Source organism: Marmota monax, unplaced genomic scaffold, assembly GCF_021218885.2.
Source record: "Marmota monax isolate L192 unplaced genomic scaffold, Marmota_monax_Labrador192_F-V1.1 WCK01_AAM20220418_F8-fsc00061, whole genome shotgun sequence".
Lineage (NCBI taxonomy): Eukaryota > Metazoa > Chordata > Mammalia > Rodentia > Sciuridae > Marmota > Marmota monax.
The window spans coordinates 4,227,667-4,249,067 of record NW_026695230.1 but is presented as its reverse complement, the minus strand read 5'-3'; positions in this window follow the sequence as shown (position 1 = coordinate 4,249,067).

Sequence of the window (21,401 nt, the reverse complement as noted above, 5' to 3'; positions counted from 1 at the left end):
TAGTATCCAAAAAACCTTTTTTTTTCTTTTAGTAAAACAGCAGAAGAAAAACATGTGCTGTGACTGAAAATGGGATGAAAGGAATATTTGAGTTTTTTTTTTTTTTTTTTTTTAAGAAGAGACCATATAATCTTATCAAGACCTGCCCACGACAAGCTGGAATTTAGAAAACCCAACCCTCGTTTTACACTGTATTTAGATAAAAGGAAAACATTTATTTGGTCTGTTATTTTGTGCCCCAAGAAACTCCAACCTGCCATCTGGGCTCCTTGAAAATAGCGATCCCATATATTGGTGGCTCACCAAAGCAGTTTTTACTTGTATGGGTGGCATGAAATGAGGTGTGTTTGGCAGGGTGGACATGGACCTTTTTTTTAGCAATAGAGTGGTAAAATAATGGCTTTCTGAGAATTTCTGTCTTAAAGGTCTTCTATCCAAGCTTAGTTTCTCTTTTCAACCACGTCTCACTCCAAATCCTTATTTCCCATTTCTCAGTGGTCCTTCTGCCATTATGAGATTGATACCGCCAGTTTTCAGAGACAAGTCCTGCTTCCCCGAATGCTGAAGTATAACACCAGAGAAGCATGCCGAGGCAAGCATATGAAGCAGGGTTTATTTAGAAAGGGATAATATAGACTTCTCCCATGAGGGAGAAGGGGGCCATAGCTGGTATCCCAAGAAGCAAGGTGTTCTGCCCTTTTTATATGTCCTAGGATTCCTTTGTTCTCCTGCTTTTCCCCCTTATCTTTCTCCTTCCTGCTGAAGTGACTAGGTCCAGGAATGCTTGGTGGGATGGCCTAAAAGTGGGAAATAAGTGGGCTGAAGGGGGAAGGGCAGGATTGAGTATATAAGAACACATTAACAACCATATAGCTCCCTGTAGAGTGGAGAAATTCCTGGGACAGGTTACTTTGGCAACAGGGGCAGGTTCTTGATAAGATCCCTCAGGGGACAGTCTCCAACTTCCCAGACTCACTCAAAATTGGCCTCCTTGATGGACCTGACTTGATTTACCTATCTACACTGACTGCCTGTCTAATTCTGGCTTCAAGATTACACAGTGGAGCAGTATTAAGATTCTGCCCGAGAATTGGAATTCCTTGGTCCAAATCCCATCTCTGCCACTGGCTGGTTCTGGAACAGCTTCTCTCATTGACAAAATGTGACTTTGAAATATAGGGAAATATGCTGTTTTGCTGTAATTACTAATGCATGATTGCACATCTGCAAGCAGGTGGTTAGCTAGTTTAATCTTTTTTAATTGAAAACAAAGACAAGTCAAAGGGTTCACAGTTAGTGCATGAGAATTGTACATGACCCAAACATGAGTGAAGCGCATATAGAGGCCTTATTCACATCTGTTTTTTGTTTGTTTGTTTTATGGCAAGGATCTTGAGTAAGGATCCCCTGTTGTTTTCTGAAGAAATGTTTGTAAAATGAAACCTGAGCTGCTCAAACTAAATAATGAATTACTAACTGCATCAAGTAAAATAATGGATTGATCATGCCAGCTAGATAGATACTGGGCAGTTGGTCATAAAAATAAATATATGATTAGATCCCCAATCACTTGAAGGATTTAAGTGCACTCCAAATATTATATGATCATTTGTGTCTTTTCACATGTTAATATTCCTTTCCTTTTCCTTCTTCATAAAGCATTGTTTTCAAAAGGACATTCAAAGAGATGCCACTTGGTGTTTTAAAGAGAAATAAAGGGGCTGGGGAAAGGAATCCTATAGGTATTTAGGAGATATTTAATTGATTAAAAATACAAATAAAGGGAATTCTTCCCTGAATCTTTAATATACTCATGTGCTGTGTGCTTTTTGTATTTGTATAAGGTGATAGCAGCACATTTTCAGTGAGGCTTATTGTTATCACCTAAGGTCATTTATAAATGTATTATGGGCAATCTGATCATCACCATAACTGAAGTCCTCCACTTACATCTGAAGGCCAGGCGACATGGATGCCAAATGCCTTGCAATACTTGGGACTACCATACACATCACAGAATTGCTGGCTGTAAATGTATTACCCTCACTGACATCAGCAACGGCTACCATATTCCCCAAAGGGATTTGACCACAGAGTCTTTAATTTAGAGTGCAATTTGTGGGACTAGTATTCTCTGGTTCATTTGGGGAATATAAGGTACACACTTACAGGCTTCGGTTGCAGAGCTAACCAACATGTTGGCTCCCCACACGCACATACACACCCATTAATTTCTCTTTTTAAGTGGACTTGGTGAAGACCAAAATAACTAACCCTACTAATTATGGTGAAATAGAAGTCAGTGGAAGGGAGATGCATAATGTAGGCTAAAATTCTGCCTGAATAGCTCCCAAGTCAGAAAACCAGCTTCATCTCCTTATGACATTTATAACTTACTCTACTTCCCTCAAATATTGGAATGACCCTATTATCAAAGCCCTTCCATATCATAGTACAATTTGCTGAAGTAGCTGCTGTTCACACACTGGGATGGGTGTTAGTATTTTGACAAATACAAAAGACACAGAATTAAAGATGTATTGAAAAAAACCCAAATCTTATATGTGCCTTTGCATTAGCTTAGGTATTGCCCCCACTTCCACATCAAGAAGTCTGTTCCTCTCTGCTTTCATACAAACCTTCTCAGCCGACATAACAACTTAACAACTGTCTGAATACAGTTCATTATCCAATTTCAACACTAAATATAGAAAGCATTTTCAGGAGAGTAAAGGGACATGTGATGGCCATATTAACATCACCCCTTATTTGGATAATAACAGTTAAATTCTTTCCAAAGCCACTTAACTGAGTCATCTTGGGCAAAACAATAATACTTTTTGAGACTCAGTTTCCCTACTAATAAAAATATTCACTCACAGAGTTTGCAAATGAAATAAGAACATGTAGCAAAGTCCTTGGTCATGTCATGTAGCTAAGTGCTCCATAGATGGTAAAATAATTGTAGTGAACTAACAATATAGTTAGTTTAAACTCAATATATATGTATATACACATATATATATGTCTGAATACATATATATAATATTATATATATATATATATATATATATATATAATATTATATATATGTATGTATCAGAAAAAGAAACACCTTAGACTCAACAATACCTGTCCTTACAAGGAACCTGCCCAAAAGGTACTGAGTCTTCCTTTGCTGTTGAGGTGGGATATGAAGAGTGTGTCTTATTGAGATCCCACAGGGATCCGGCTCTTTCTTTTCCACCATCTCCTGCTGAATATTTGACTTAAATAGGACAAAAGGTATCCCTGGCTAACTTTAACAGTGAAGACTTGAGGAGAAATGTCACAATCTTTATTTGTGTAGTTAGGGGAAGACAAAGGTTGATGAATTTCTCCTCCTTAGACCTCCTACATAGCCCTTCTTCTCAGAGGTTTTGCTGAGGCTTCTCTGGGGGCATTTTTAGAAGTCTGAGCTTGGATCCTTGTGATCCCAGGACCCAAGCCCATTTCTCCGTTTTCTTCAGCCTTTTCCTAAGGGGACCCTGTCTCTGCCTTCTGTTGCTCACATCCACTCTGCCTCTCTCTATATGCTTCCCTTATTTCTTCCTTTCAACACAAATAACAAAAGTGGAAAGGCACTTTTCTCATTGACATTAGTGGCTCATCAAACTTGGACCTAAGTAATCCGCCCCCCTTATCCTTGAGGGTAAAAAGGCTTTATCTCCAAACCTTTCCAGAAGGTGAGAAGAAAAATGGCAACTCTTGTAGAATAGCAAAAAAAAAAAAAAAAAAAAAAGGCATGCAATGCAAATCAATTCTCTATTTTGAGATCATCTGAATGTTTACATTCTGCCACAGTTGTAAATACGAAGAATATTTAGTCAATATGAAATCCAAACCAAACTTCTCATCTTACTGCAATTAACTCTCTGCTCTTAGTTTCTGAATTTTTTGATAGGTCTTTTATCTGGTAAACTCCCTTATTCCATTTAATCTTTTGTCTCTTTTCTTCTTGTACTCCTTCTTAGACTTACATATTCCAGATTTTCAGGGTTTACAATGGAAATAAAATAGGGATATGGGAATACTCCCTCAATATAATCTACAAAGTTGTGACAAAGCTGGCCTCTTAAAATAGGAATAATAATAGAATCTCACCTATAATGTCATTGTGAATCCTAAAATGACAAATTTCATGTGAAATATTTAGTATACCCCTTGGCACATAAGTGTCAATAAATGTTTACTATTATTATATTTTATAGCAAAAATTTCCCTAGATAATAACAATATATTTCTTCCCTTCTCATGAAGAATCTAACCTTCAAGGAACTCCTCTCCCAGTGGTGTGACGTACTTGGAATTATTAGGAGAAAAATGTATTAATTGATCCCTTTGCTTTGGTTCCACTAGCTGTAAATTTAAAATGAAACTGAAATAGGGAATATCTTCTGGTTCACTACAAAAGAGTCTATTGTTTGCCAAGCACTGTACAACCACAGGGGAGAGAAAAAAAGCAAGCATGTTGAAAGCAGCAGGAATTAACAATGTCATGGGAAAATAAATAACTTACCTGGGTTTTTATTTTGAGAGGTAGTGAATTGAACTTTATTTTTCCCTTTCTTACTTCTCATTTCTAGTTATCAAAATTATAAACAAATGTATTATGTAGAAGCTTTACTTTCCTACACTCCTTTGCCAAGAGTGCATCTTCTGGTCATTTGATGGATTCAGGAACTATTTATCAAATACTGAGTTCTATACTTCTCACTTCTCAAATGATATTATTTGAATTACCTTAAGCTGTAAGATTTCTACCCCATTCAACAATTCTAGTAAGTGTATTTTTACTAAATGTTTTTACTAAACATTTTTACTAAATGTATTTTTACTAAAACCCAGATTTAAAAATTCTAACCAAAATAATAACAATGATAATTTATTAAAAATAAATAATTATTTAATAAATGTAAATAATATTTATACAATAAATCATTATTGTATAATTATTATTATAAATTAAATCCATTCAAGCAAAACTGCTTGAGTGTCACTGAGCACATTGCATAACTGTAAAGAGATATATATGTATAAGCACTATATAAAGCACTAAACAAAGAACTATATAAAATTTAACTATCTTATTAAATGGTTATTGCCAATACAACTAACAGTAATTATAATGAAACATATCTCCAACATTCAGCTATAATATTATGCCTTGGCAAGAAACTCTAGAAGAAACATAATAAACTCAAGGAGATGTTCCTAGAAATAAAATTCTGACTAGTCAATTAAATATTGTGAGGAAGAAATAAGGGAAGCATATAGAGGACCCGATTTGAGTCTTTTAAATCATTCAAATGAGTTTTAATTTTACAAACAGTAAGACAGGGATGCTAAAGAAAGCATTGCACTGGGGAAGATGAGCAGACAGAAGTTGATTTTATACCAATATTGTGGGCAGGAGCAGGCAGAGCACGGACTAAGTCTGGCCATTCACATTCCATTAGAAATATTCAAGTTTTTTTTTTTTTTTTTTTTTTTTTTTTTGCGGGGGGGGATGGGGACAGTAGGCCATCTATGGTGGGCTGATTGGCCTTATTCAATGAAAATGTAAAATTCCAGATTGCAGAATCACATCGGTTACACATCTGCAATCTGTATACAGGGTAAAAATGGGAGTTCATAACCCACTTGAATCAAAGTGTGAAATATGATATGTCAAGAACTATGTAATGTTTTGAACAACCAACAATAAAAATTAAAAAAAAAAAAAGAAAATGTAAAATTCCTCCAATCTTTGTGACAGGAGGTAGTTTTACAGCTCAGAACAAAACGCCTGCTGGGGTTAGTCTCCTACCCTCCATCAGATATGTACCAAGATTAACAAGATAATTGTTAAAATGATTTTAAAATGAAAGTAGCCTGCTCTTTAGCCCCTAACATATTTTAGTCCCTAAAACAGATGAAATCTTAGGCACTTTTCCCAACAGGAAACTGTGACTACTTATGCCTACAATATGAACTCCCAGTGACTTATGTAATTTGTAGATTTGCTTTAAGTGCTGTCTGTTTTCTTTGATGACAGTTCTAAACACTGAGAGAAAAAAAAAACTAGTCAGAACATAGATTTATCTAGAAATAGTACAGGCAATAATATATTACCTTTATATACTAGTATATAGCATACTCACATTTACTTACATGAACATATAGTACTTCATAGTTTGAAGCTACTTTTTAAAAATCTTTTAATTCCTTTAATTCTCACAATAGCCCTTTAGGATTTATTATCTCAGTTTTGCAAATAAGATAAATGATGCTACTGGTCACAAAGCCCAGTCTTATACCTAATAGATGTCCAAGTCACAAACAGAAGAATAGGAAAAGTCATTTCTGGTGTTGACTTTGAGAGGTTTTCTTTTTCTTTTTCTTTTTTTTTAATATTTTTTAGTTGTAGTTGGACACAATACTTTTATTTTATTTATTTTTATGTGGTTCTGAGGATGGAACCCAGGGCTTTGCATGTGCTAGGTGAGCGCTCTACTGCTGAGCCACAATCCCAGCCCCAAGGCCTTTCTTTTATTGGAGCTCTCTTTAACAACTTAGAAATGGACTTAGACTAGGTTAGGTGTGGGTCCCTTTAGCAATAAGTTTCAAAGTTTGCTCTGGAGTTTTTTTGTAATTACAACTTCAATTCACTGTCCGTATGTTAATTTCCATGATAACATATGTACATTTTTATAAGAACTTCTGAAATCAAAGCTGTCTGTCAAAGAAACAGCTCAACTTTCCTGTCCCACTTGCATGAAATTAAGGGACCAGAAAAGAATGTATCTAAGATATTTTCCAGATCTATTATTCTATTAATTCTTTTTATGGTTCTGTCTCTTTCTACTATAAATCTGCTTTACAAAATGTATGTATTTGTTGGCAAATTCATGAGAAAGTACATTGCATTTTCTAAATACACAGACAACTTCAGAAACTCAGAAGCAACCCATCTGAATCTGTCGACCAGTAACAAACCAGAGATCTGCCTTTATAGGCAGGCTGATCTAAATATAGCCAATTCATGAACATGAAGGTGTTCCTTTCCCAACTGCAAGTGACATTCAGTCATCCCACTGGAAAATATTTTCTATCAGAGGACTCAAATAAAACCACATTTAAGGGGAGGCTATATGACAAATGTACCATACTACATGTAGTCTGAAGAACTTGGCAAGGTTTCCATTGCTTCTACACTGAGAATGAGATTTGTGATAGTATTATAAATCTGGAGGAATTGCTCAAAATCTACACCCTGTCTTATTTAAATGATGTAGCTACCCAATCTCACATTTAAAAATAAAATTTACAGTGCACAGCTCAAGAAGCAAGCAAAAAGGAGAGATGAAACTACCAGGCAGCTGAATTTGTGTTCCACAAGTTAAACAAGCAACAAGGGAGGCACTAATGATTTGTACCAGCTTCTTATTTTCTGCAGACCTACTCCAGTCCCTGCCTCACACTGCCTTCCCCCCTCTACTCAGCTGTCAGGAAATAGTGCCACCCTAATCTCCACTTCCACAACCCTCTCCCACATAGCGTATCCCTCGTGTACATAAGCAAACACCCAATAACATGCTGGCATCTCTCTCACTTTACAATCAACTCCTTTCCCTTAATGGTGGGAATACTCCCATTCTTACCTAGGCAAGAATTTCCTGGCTGTAGATAATAAGTGTTTGATTCAACTTATATAAAGGCTAAGATCCAGCTTTTGGAATCAGACAAAATTTGCTGCCACTTACCATCAGACATTAAGTAAAACACGTTAAGTTTTACTTTCTTAATATAAAGTGAGCGTATTTCCTTCTTTACTGTTCTGTTGAGCACATAGTTTCTGTCCCCAGAACTATAGTCATTCTATTTGTTGATTTCACTTTAAAGAGAGAAAATAATTCCAGGAGAATATAACTTGAACTTAAAAGTAAAATCAGCTTGCAGATGCATGTCCACATGGTAAAAATGGTACTATACTAGCCTAAGCATTGGAAGATTTAAGATCTGGCCTTGGCCCCCACCTCCTTTTTATGCAAATGTAGAAAAGCCCCTTAACTTCCAGATTGGTAAAATAACCTATGATGTGCGTTTCAGCTTGTGCTGTTGACCAATTTATTTCTTTCCAGATTCAAATTCATAATATTTTTTCTGTTCTGTGAAAACAAAGCTGGGTCCTTTCAACGTTTTTTTCTTTCGAAGCTGGCAAAATGTTAGGCTTCCTCAGTAGATGGTGCAGGAAAGATTGCAGAAGAAGGGAATTTTTCTTAATGGTTGTGATGTGCTGGTTCAAAAGGACTTTGCAGCACCCACTGCTTCTACAGTGCCCAGCTCTTCTGGTGAACTGTTTCTCTAGCACCCTCCTCTGCAGCAAGCAGTGCTCCCCAGATCCTAGTTCCTACAGTAGGTAGCGTAGGCAGCAGCCAGTGTGCAGCAGCTTCCCCAGCATCCCCTCACCTGGAAGACTAGATTGGAGTGCCTCACTCTCCATACAACATTCTGTGAGAAACTTCCCTGACTTTCTGTAAGTTCCACAGGGCCGAACTCCATCTATTTCAAAGTATGAATGATCTCTACAATTTCTCTGCCCCCAGTGGACCAGAGCAGAGCTTCCTTCCATCGCAGCCTAGGGTTGAAGGTAGGATGTCTCCTAGACATCTATTTTAAAAAAAAAAGTTGCCTATTTTTTTTTCTTTTTTTTGCAGTGCTGGGGATTGAACCCAGTGCCTCATGCCCTTTGCAAATGCTCTACTACTAAGCTACATTCCCAGCCCCACAGGTTGCTTTTTGTATATGCTACCTCCTGTATTCCTTAAAATCCTCTTCACTTCTCACTCATCAGACCCTCATTGCTACAATCTCCTCTGACAGTCAATGATTCTTTGGATTAAATTCTCCCTATTCGAATCATCACATAGTTTTCAGCTTCTGATTGGACATTGACTAATGCACACCTTGAAGATTTTGATACTCAGAAATACTATGATACCAGTGTTGGTGTTGTTCTGAAAATGTTTTTCGGATCTCGATACTTAATCTCCTAAGGGTAAGAAGGCCTTTGAAATGGAAGGACAGACAGACCTTCACTTCAGATGCAAAAGAGATTTGACTTTTAAAGTAAACAATCATCCAAATAATCAAAAGAAACATTTAAAAGTTTTGATTTGTTTCTATATCACTTTGCATTATCCAAACTGCAAATTGTAGTGATAAGGGCACAGTGCTCTAGACTGACAAATCTGACCAAGATTTCTGACGCCATCTCTAAATTCTGAAGACTCAGAGTCACTTTAGGCTCCATAATTTACTACACAGACTCACAGAATTCACTGAAAGCCATTATACCCAAAGTCACATTTGTTATAGGGAAATGATTCAAATTAGAACCAAAGGAAAAGACAGTGGGCAGTCCAGGAGGGATCCAAACAGAGCACCCAGCCACTCCCTCCCTATAGAGTCAGGAACAGACAGTGTCACCTCCTACTGGTCACATATATGACAGGAAGCAGGAGTAGTATGCATGAGTATTGCCAACTAGAGACTCTCAACCTAGGTCAAAAGTTGGGCCCGACAGTGCATGCCTACAATCCCAGTGACTAGGAAAGGTTAGGTAAGAGGATAGCTAATTCAAGAGGCCCTATGGACTTAGTGAAGCCCTCTCTCTAAATAAAAGATAAAGAAAGGGATGTTGATGTGACTCAGTGATTAAGTGAGCCTGGGTTCAATCCCAAGTATCAAAAAAAAAAAAAAAAAAAAAAGATACGAGGTCCAGAATTTTTACTGGAGATAATTACTTAGACACAATTAATTGAATCATGCTCATGTTGAACTCAATCTCCAATACCCACCTGTTCCTTGGAGGTTGAACTTAGGTCATATGGCTAGAGGTGCTTACCATGTACCATGGCTTTCTCAGAAGCATAAATTATCAGGTAAGGTCCTAAGGCCCAACATAATAACAAAGGCACCTGAATCACTAAGGTTTTGAGGTTATCTCCCCAAAACTTGGTCAAAGGCCAGCCCTTCCTCTGAATAGGCCAAATTTCTTACTACTCATGCAACAAATACGTTGAAGAGCTGCAGTAAAAGAAACCACAGTAGTTATTACACTAAGGGTGGATGGCACTAGAAGCAAAAGTAGCTGTTCATTTAAGGGCAGTGTCATTGCAAGGAGATACATTGCATATAAAAATGGGGAAGCAACAGTAAAATGTTAGAGGATCTGCTCTTTCACTGCTTTTTACCTCTATTTTTCAGTTCGGGGAGCTGAGGTCTCATACAACTGCAGGAAAAGATGATCTACAAATGAAGTGTCATATTAAATCTCTGTTTTCTTCCTTTTGTATAACAACATTTTCATCTGCATGCGTGTCCCCCAACCCCTTGCTTTCTTTATTTTAGCCACTGTAAACTCCAATTAATAAAAGTGCCATGTTGCTTCCTGTCCTGTGTTCTGCATGAGATATTCCTTTACCTTTGCTCTACCCATGGAATGTTTTATTGGGATAAGTGTAAATTTCTGTTCTCTCACAAAGATCTGAAAACTACTAAACTAGGTAAATCCCAGTGTATAGATGAGGAAAAAACTAAAGCACATGTAAAACAAATGAACTAACCCAAAGTTGCAGAAATGGCTAATGGTAGAATCTCCATATTAGATGAAAAGTGGAAATTCCCCAGAATAGGAAATCCTCAAGAGTAGGAAAAATCCCTTGAAAAGAATAAATTACTAGTTTCTTCTTTCCCTCGGCTCCTTTCTGCTCCTGGTTAGTCGCGTTTTTCTCTTGCTGCTTTTATTCTCACAACATTTTCTACACACCAAAAAGTCAACTTCACAGACTGTATGTGAATATCTCATCTTTTGGCCTTGTAAAAGAGAGTCCCTCCAGTCACACTCCAGTCACTGTGTTGCCCAGGCAATTTGCATTCTTCATTTGTCAGATGGAAATCCCCCAAATTTTTAATGTTGGAGTTACTCCCAAATGACTGTCATTTCTGAAATAAATGTAAAAACATTCAACGTTAGCTCAATCTGTATAGATGGTATTCATCTATACCAAGAAATCCTAATAAGCAGGAAACCAACTAGAAACCTCTGCAAACACCAGAGGGCAGTAAATACTGAAGAAAAGGTCAGAAATTCAGCAAAGGATATTTTTTAAAAAAATTACTAGAGGAATTTTTTAAAAAAGAAATGTTATATTATGTATGCTCTTGAAAGACACTCTCTAAATAGAATTCATATGCTACTTCAAGACGGAGGCCAGCACATCTGTTGTAATCTAGAGAAACATAACTATCAGATTGCTATTAGGAGTCTGCAACGAAAATCAACCAGAATAATGATCTCTTGCTTAGGAATCTTAAAAAGATGAAAAATCAACATCTAAATTATATATATTATTTTCTCAGACTTCCTCTCTTCATGTACACTGTGTCATCTCCTTCCTTTCCATATCTCTCCTGTAATTATCTCTTTATTTCTGTCTCCATTTCTAGCTATAGTTCTAGCTCGCTTCTCTCTCTCTCTCTCTCTCTCTCCCCCCCACACACACACACACAAAAAAAAAACATATCATGTAATGAAATACAAACAAAAACTAAATTATATTATTCATCTATAGTGATAGGTTGTGTTTACCCAATGAGTATAGCAAAACTTGTATTCTCATACAAAACTGGCAGAAATTAGTAATTTGGTAAAATATTTGCTATTCTTTTGGGGGAAAATATGCAGTTTTTCTTTCTCCACCTTTTATTCATTCACTTATTTTTATCAGTATGAGCTCACAGATTGTTTCAGTGATTGGAATACAACCTATGAATATCATTATTTTAATACCAATCTTCTCAGCTTCGGGCTCTGGGAGGCATCTCAGGCCAGCCCCCTTCCACTGTTGCCATACACTCTTACGTTTTTCTTTGGGTACTTTCTTACTTTGCACTACCACCAAGTGCTCTGTGCTCATCTTGTATTTTTTCTTTTTCATAAAAGCTGTGGAAAATTCCCATCCAACAGTACAAGGTTCTTCCTAGTCCTCTTCTACTTTATGTTCACCTGATAACTCTGCATTCATATATTGCCAGTGTCTTCACTCATTTGCTCAATCCCACAACACACATACAACAGTTCACAGTTGCTACATACTACTGTGAAATACAAACAAACCAAGCAGAGTTCTGAATTAGTTTGTAGCTTATTTTATCCTTGAAATAAGGCACTAAAGTACACTGTCTAAAATTTATTTGGTTTTAAAAAATATATTTAAAAGTTATTTTTTAAATATATTTAAAAGTTATTTTAAATATATTTAAAAGCTACTGAAGGGGACTTTTATCCCCTTCAGTGTAGTTATGCTACTGAAAAGTTTCTTTTTATTTTACAAAGGTAATTATATTTGATTAAATTTAATTTACTTTAAAATGTCCAATTAAAGTTTCTTACATGCTTGTTAATGCATTTTCATTTGATTCCAAATTATAAATATTCAGTCTTTTTTCCTAATAAAAAGTATCATATACCCCAAGCATAAAATAAATATCCATGAGTCTATACTGATAAAAATAAGTTATTAGATAAATAAATCAGAGATGAGACTAATTTCCTATGCAGAAGAATTCTGAATAATTTATGTAGGTACTTTGTCTTCAAGGAAGATAGTACAACTCCTCACTCTCTGAAGTATGATCTGTATGTATACAGTGACTTCCTTTCAAATTGCATGAAAAGTATGATAGTAGATTAAAAAGAGTAACATCACAGTACAGAAGTCCACCAGGCACTATCTGCTAGGTCATCAAGGTCAACATCTACAGTGATAGGTTGTGTCTACCGTTGATAAGCAGTGAAGGAAATGGCTTTTACCTCTGTGATTTTTCTTCCCCCAACTATATTACCCCAATTTAACCATGAGAAAATCATCAAATACATCCCAATTGAAAGACATTCTATAAAATGTCATACCAGTACTACTCAAAACTATAGAGGTTGTCACAGAAAAATGAAGAAAACCCAAGGATGTTCCACAGCCTTAGGCTGGCTCACTAGAAAAACCAACTGAATTTACTTGTAGCATTCTGGATAGCATCCTAGAACAGAAATATGCCACTGGGCAAAATGTAAATAAACCTGAATAAAGTAGGAACTAGCTATTGATAATATATCAATTTTAGTTTATTAACAATGACATTATGTACTCTACTGATATAAGATGTGAATCATAGAGGGAAAAATGGTTGTAGGGTATTGGAGGAATTTTCCTACTAGCTTTTTAATTTCCCTGTAATTCCAAAACTATTATAAAATACAATTTTTTATTTTTAAAATCATTGTAAACTATTTGGAAGATTTGTGTATAAAGAGGAAAGCTTAAATTATCTTTTTTCACCAGTTAATACTTATTTTAAAAACATTTGTAGCACACTTTGGCCTATCTTTCTCTCTCCCTCCTTCCTTCCTACCGCCATTCTTTTTTTTTCTCCCTTAATCTTTTTTCCCCTTAATCCTTAATTAATCTACTTCTACTTCCATCAGTTAATATTTTTAGGAGGTCTCTATTTCTCCCTTGCACCCACTGACCCTCTTTGGGTTAGTGTGTGTGTCGCGACCGTATACCCAACATAAAATAGATGTGAAATTTTAACTGATTTTGAATATCTGCACCAAATCAAAAATATAGAAAGATTGGAGAGCAGACAGAAAAATTACCAGAGAGAGTTCCTTGAAGAAAGCTGCTTCTACAGTGTGAATTCTTACCTATTTCACCCCAGACCTGGAAAAACTGTCTTTACTTCAAGCATTCTGAGGCAGGAGAATGCTTCTAGGACCACCTTGCAGTAATAAAAATGTGTTCCTTCAATTGTGAAATCTTGAGGACTATTAGCTGGTTTGTGTCAGAATGCCAACGTAGTCCATGGCAACATAATTGAGGGAGTTGCATTGGGATAGGCTTAAACTCTCAGGCTTGGCTAGTGCAAGAAAACAGAGAGATTCCCTACTGACCAAATATAAACACCCCAGGAGAAAATGTCATTATAGAATTACCCTGGGACCTGGCTAATAAGGCTGACTAGAAAGGCAGAGGGCTTCAGCTGCACGAAGTTAGATATAGCCAGATGGTTACAGGAGTCTAAGAAAATAAACCACAAGCAGTCACTTGAAATAAGGACATATGCACTCAGGTCAAGAGAATTGCTGGAAAGAGGTGCTCATCCCTGCTGATCACTAAGGCACTTAGGTGATTAAGATGATTACTTAAGCATTTGCTGAAGCACAGAGCTGTCCAGACCAGTGAGTCAGGACAGATCTGTGGCTCTTCTTACCTCTACTTCCTTTCTTGTCCCTTTGCCTCAGAAGAAGAAACAGCAGTTTGTAGGTAGGTTAGAGGAAGGCAGACAGGTGAAGAGATTTATCATACACTCTCTTCTCTAAAGATAGGCAGCTGCCACGTGTCAACCTTAGCACAAATGGAGGAAGGAGAATGATCTGACCTGTAATGAGCATTGAATCACTCAATATTTGGAAATTGGCACAGCCTACCTACTGAATTGAAACAATATTTTGTGTATTTAAGTGATCTTTTTAGCTCTCTGAAAGCTAGAAAATTCTTGAACTCTTTTCAAATGCTTTTTAGGCTCAGAAGTGTTTACCTCCATTAGATAAATGTTTAAGGGAAAGCATAAAACTAATGTGAATTAGCATTTATACTGTACCCAAAGCATGTTTGTTCATTTTACTGAATATATATCTATTAAGGGTTGAATTGTATTCTAATCTTCAAATTCATATGTTGATGCCATAAGGATGGAGTTAAGATTAAAAGAAGTAACAAGGTGCAGTCCTAATACCACAAAACTATCTCTTTATAAGAAGAGAAAATTTGGACACACAAAAAAGACACCAGGGATGTCGGAGCACAGATGTTCAAAACCACAGAGGGAAGGTAGCCCTGCCAGCCCAGGGGAGAGTCCTTGGGAGAAAGTAAACCTTTATCTTGGATTTAAGCCTCCAGAAATGTAAGAAAATTAATGTGTTATCAAGCCACCCAGTAATTGGCATCTTATTACAGCAGCCCTAGCAAACTGTCACAATAATCAAATGTCTGGGCTGCCAGCTGCTAGCATACCTGTATTTGAAGAAAGGAGATTTGTGGGAAGCAGTCAGGTGTATTCAAAGGGAGCCTTGAAAAATACAGAGGGGCTAGTTCCTCAAGGCAGTTCCTTACTGGACTAGGTAGGGGAGAGTTTTCATGGGGAAGGGAGGAGGCAGTGAATGCTATCTTCTCCAAAAGTTCACAATGGATGTCCATCTCCTGCACTAATTACTAAGGACGGCTGTTAAAAAGCCATCTGATTTCTATGACTCCAAAGAAAGGTTTAGCAGTTAACTGTGTGTATGGGGAGGAGTGCTTCTTTTTCAGCCAAAGAATTATGGAAGGATGAAAAAGCTAAAGGAAAGGGGGAGGGGAGGATAATTTCAAAAGAGTCCCTGTTACAAAATGAGTACAATATCGCCTTCATAGGTTTGGAATATGTCTTAGTCCATTTATGCTGCTTCAAAATGCCAGAGACTATATAATTCCTAAAGACACAAGTTTATATTTCTCATAGTTCTGGAAGCTGGGTAGGTCAAGATAAAGACATCAGCAAATTTGGTGTGTACTGAAGGTCCATTTCTCATTGAAGGCATCCTATGTGTCCTCACATGGTAGAAGAACAAAACAGACAAAACTCTGCCACAGTCTGGCTGGGCACAAATGCCACAGTCTGGCTGGGCACACAATCACGAGCCACCACACAGCTTGTAGATTCAAACAGCAACTCTTTATTCCCGAACTCACACCAGCCGTCTACAATCACGTTCTGGGGAAATCCACGTTCTCTTCCCAAATCCACACCCACTGGGCTTCTATCTCCAAAATATATTGTCTGAATCCCATGAGAACTCAAGGGGAACTCAGGCAGCAGGATACGCCCTATTCCCAGCAGGAATAATCTTAAACCTTAAACCTGGAACCTAAACTGGGAACGCCCTAAACACGATTATCTTAAAACCGGGAACACCCTAATCTGCCTTGGTCCTTGAGCAAGGTCACGTACATTCAATGTCACTGCAACATGGGGTACGCTGGCAAGGAAATTGTCATACCTACTTGGCTAATGGCTCCCAGCATCTCCCCCCTTCTGATTAGTTAAACAACAAGCAATGTGGCTTAAGGACCGTGCCTGGTAGGTTGTCCAATTCAACATATGGTTCTTACCCGTCATCGGAAAACTGACCTTTAGGCGTCAGCCTCCTGTCTTAGGTTGATACCACTGCAATTGAATCATACCCGTCACTGACTACCGGTCCAGCATACAGCCATACTTGTGGATAGGTCTATGCACCAGTGGGGGGGTGAGGTTCTTTGCCTCACCTTTGTTGGCCCCCAAATTTGGCCTTGGTGCCAGTGGGGGAGTGAGGTTAATGTGGCTTATGGACCGTGCCTGGTAGGTTGTCCAATTCAACATATGGTTCTTACCCGTCATCGGAAAACTGACCTTTAGGCGTCAGCCTCATGTCTTAGGTTGATACCACTGCAATTGGATCATACCCGTCACTGACTACCGGTCCAGCATAAGCCATTGGCCCCCAAATTTTATACCATCACTAGCAGAAGGGAGGAGGATACAGAAATGCCACGACACCAAGCCAATTGACGGCTCCTTGGGAAAAATTGCATCACTGGTGACACCATCAGCAAAGATATGCCAGCATTACCACAATTCACTGCACCAAACGATAGTTACATAGTCCAGGCAAGTTCTGCAAGCAGTTCAAAGCACAGGAATCTATCAATATGTCCATTTCCTCCCAAAATCCGTTTCCTCCCAAAGTAAGTTGACTCTTTGATTGAGCATTACTTGTTGAGTTCTTCACCGGCACTGGGATGGAGATAGGAATTCTGGCAATGATGCTAAAGAGACATTATCCTGAAAAGAATTATTAAATATAATGAAAAGGAAAGGTGAAAGTAAACAAACAGATCTGTTAACCTACTTTAAAAACAATCCTTAACAGCCTTTTACCTAATTTAAACTAGTAAACAAACAGATCTGTTAACCACCTTTAAAAACAATCCTTAACAGCTGTTTACCTAATTTAAATTAAACCATTTAAATCACGTGAATAAAAAAAATAATAATTCGGATCCATTTTTTCATGAGCGCTCCTCATATAAGAAATATGGACATACGCACATACAGACATACAACACAAAACACAAGAGTGTACACAAACGTACAACACATAAGAAAATAGTAAAGGCCTTGTAGCTTTACCTAGGTGAAATCTCCATTGCAATGTTTAAAAACTCCACAGTCAAAAAATAAAACTGATCAGAAAAACATTAACCTAGGTTTGTATGAGCTCAAAAAATAAAAATAGAACCTTATGATGTGGAAAAATGCAATAATAAAATAGCTATTGAAAAAAGCATCCTGGTTAATCACTGTCGCAGATGTAAGAATGGCTAAGCTGGAGTTCTGGATATCAGCTGTTATGGATTTGAGTCAAATCATCTTCTTTTCGATCTGTAGAAACTGTTTTAGTTAATCTCTCTGGAATCCAAATGGGCTGCTGTTCTCCCTGTGGAAAAACACAAACAGACCCCCGACTCCAGACAATCACTGGGTCAGGACCTTTCCATTGTCCTGTTAGAATATCTTTCCAAAGTACTTTAGGCTTATGTACATTTTTTGGATACATATGCCTTTCCGCAGCACTAAGTCCTGATGAATCCAAATTTAAAAAGTTTAGAGTAAAAAGGGTTATTTTAAGTTTATCTTTGGGGGATATATACCCCCTTCCAATTCCCTCTTTTTGCTTTAATAAGTATGTTTTAATAGTTTGATGAGCTCTTTCAACTATGCCTTGTCCCTGTGGATTGTATGGGATTCCTGTTATATGAGTAATACCAAATGATGAGCAAAATTGTTTAAAAGAGGTAGAGGTATAGCCAGGACCATTATCAGTTTTTAACTGTTTAGGAACGCCCACAGTGGCAAAATTTTGTAAGCAATGAGCTATAACATCTTTAGTTTTTTCTCCGGCATGAAGGGAGCCCATCAAAAATCCAGAAGAAGTATCAACTGTAACGTGTAAATATTTTAATTTTCCAAATTCTGGCAAGTGTGTGACGTCCATCTGCCAAATATGGTTAGGTATCAGTCCTCTAGGATTGACTCCAAGATTAACTTGTGGTAAAAATGTCACACAATTTTGACATTGTTTTATTATATGTCTGGCTTGTTCCTTAGTTATTTTAAAACGCTTTTGTAAAGTATTAGCATTAACATGAAACCTTTTATGAAAATTTGTAGCTTCTTCAAATGTAGAGAAAATATGTATGTCATGTGTAGTTTTATCTGCTAAATCATTGCCTAAACTAAGGGCTCCAGGCAATCCTGTATGTGCCCTAATATGTCCTATAAAGAATGGATCTTTTCTGTCCCAGATTAGACTTTGTATAGTGGAAAGCAAAGAGAAAACAGTAGAAGAAGGGGAAATCCTACCAGCATCTTCAAGAGATACTATAGCATTAACTACATACTGACTATCAGAAAATAAATTAAATACAGAATCTTTAAACATCAAAAAAGCTTGTAAAACTGCATTAAGCTCTACCTTTTGAGCTGATTGTTTGGGTACTAAAAATGTAAAAGTTTGATCAGGGGTAACTACTGCTGCTGTACCATTATTTGACCCATCAGTGAATATATTTGGAGCATTCATGATAGGTGTTTTTCTTGTCATTTTAGGAAAAACTACAGGATGCTTAGACCAAAAAGACAACAAAGGATTAGATGGTAAATGATTATCAAATGAAACATTAGATTTACACATGATTATTGCCCAAGTATTTAACTCATTAGCTAACTCATCAATTTGATCCATAGTATATGGAGTAATAATTTTATTGGGAGAAATTCCAAACACTCCCTTCGCTGCTTTTATTCCTTTGAGTATTAATTGTCCTACAGCCTCAGGATACCTAGTAAGAATAGTGTTAGGAGAATAAGATAAATGTATCCACAATAATGGACCTTTTTGCCAAAATACTCCTGTAGGAATATTTTTTGTTGGTAGTACAATAAATAATAAAGGCAAACTTATATCAATTCTATCCAAATGCATATTTTCCATATATGTTTCAATAATTTTTAATGCCTTTCTTGCTTTAGGAGTTAACATGCGGGGTGAATTTGGATCTGATGGACCTTTTAGAATATCAAATAAAGGTCCCAACTCTCCTGTTGGTATACCTAGATAAGGCCTTATCCAATTTATGTCTCCCAATAACTTTTGAAAGTCGTTAAGTGATTTGAGTCGATCTACTCGTATTTGAATTTTTGGTGGACGGACCATGGTTGAGGATAGTAGAACTCCTAAATAATTAATTGGAAAATTTAATTGTACTTTATCCATTGCTATCTCTAGATTATAATTTTTTAATAAGTTTGTAAGTGTGGCATAACATTCCAGCAATATGTTTTTATCTTTATGTGCCAATAATACATCATCCATATAGTGAAATATTTGTAGTTCAGGATTTTGATTTCTAAGTGGCTGGATTGCTTTGTTAACATATATTTGACACATAGTTGGACTGTTAGCCATCCCTTGAGGGAGTACTTTCCATTCATATCTCTGATCAGGACCTTCATGATTTAATGCAGGGATAGTAAATGCAAAACGTGGACTATCCTCGGGATGAATTGGAATTGAAAAAAAAAACAATCTTTAATATCTATAGCTAAAACATGCCAGGTTTTTGGCAAAGCAGACAATTGAGGAATCCCTGATTGAGCAGGTCCCATAATAACCATCTCATTATTAATGGCTCTTAAATCTTGCAATAATCTCCATTTACCAGATTTCTTTTTGATGACAAAAATGGGAGTATTATGGGGAGATATGGAAGGTTGTATATGTCCTTCTGCTAATTGTTGTTTGACCAGATCATGGGCTACTTGTATCTTTTCTTTAGTCAGGGGCCACTGAGGAACCCACACTGGTCTTTCTGATTTCCAAGTAATTTTGATTGTCTCAGTGGCCCTTTCTGAAAATCCAACCCATGTCTGTCTGTTCCTTGATCTATTTGTACTGGTGCTGCTATAAATTGCCCTTGTTTTCCTAATCTTTTTTCTTTCCTAAAGCCTTGTCTAGCCCTAGTAGTGGGCGCATTAGGATTGATGTTATTTGTTAACGTCAAACCTAATTGATCTAGGACATCTCGTCCCCATAAATTTATAGGAAGATGATCCAATACATATGGCTGTATAGTTCCTTCACATCCTTCAGGATCCTTCCAATCTAATACCATTGCACTTCTATGGGGATTAGTCGCCACTCCTAGGCCTCGAAGCGTTTGAGTGGCTTGTTGTAATGGCCAATGTTTTGGCCATTCTTGACGAGATATGATGCTAAGGTCAGCTCCTGTGTCCAGTAGCCCATTAAACTCATGACCTTGTATATTTAGTTTTAGCATTGGGCGAGAATCTAAATTTAAAGACAACATAGCCCAATCTACACCTGTGGAGCCTAATCCCCTGGAACCTCTTTCTACACTATGACTAGGAAATTTATTATGTAGGCTGGGTATTATTAACAACTGTGCTATTCTATCTCCAGGTGAAATTACTGATATACCTCTTGGAGAACTAGCTATAATTTTTATTTCACCTACATAATCGGGATCAATTACCCCAGGACTTATCATAAGTCCTTTTAATGTAGATGAACTACGTCCCAGTAATAAGCCTACTGTTCCTTGGGGAAGAGGTCCTTTTACTCCTGTGGGAATGATTTGAACTCCCATCTCTGGAGTTAATACTGCTCTGGCAGAGGCACAGATGTCCAACCCTGCGCTCCCTTGGGTTTGTCTGATGAGGGATTTAATGGACAATGTGTCCTGGGCACTAGCCTGATGGTGTTGCTGGGTTCCTCCACTGCCCCGTATATTTGTGGTTGTGGGCCCCGGAGCATTGGGCCCCCCTGTCCGTTTTTTGGCAATGGAGCCTGATGCCTTTCTCCACGATATCGTGGATAAATACCTGGTCTTTGTCCGTTTTTTGATAAAGGAGTACCCTCAATGGTGGTTTGAGAACGGCATTCATTAGCCCAATGTCTCCCTCTATGGCATCGTGGGCAAATACCCGGTATTCTATTCCTTTGATACCTACTTTTGTTAAACCCTCCTCCTATGGGGCAATTCCTTTTAAAATGTCCTGTTTGTTCACAATCATAGCATGTTTTTGGCCTGGCATCTAAAGCCTGTTGTACTGCAGCTGCCAAGACTTGCCCTTGTTCATTAATATCTCTACATAAT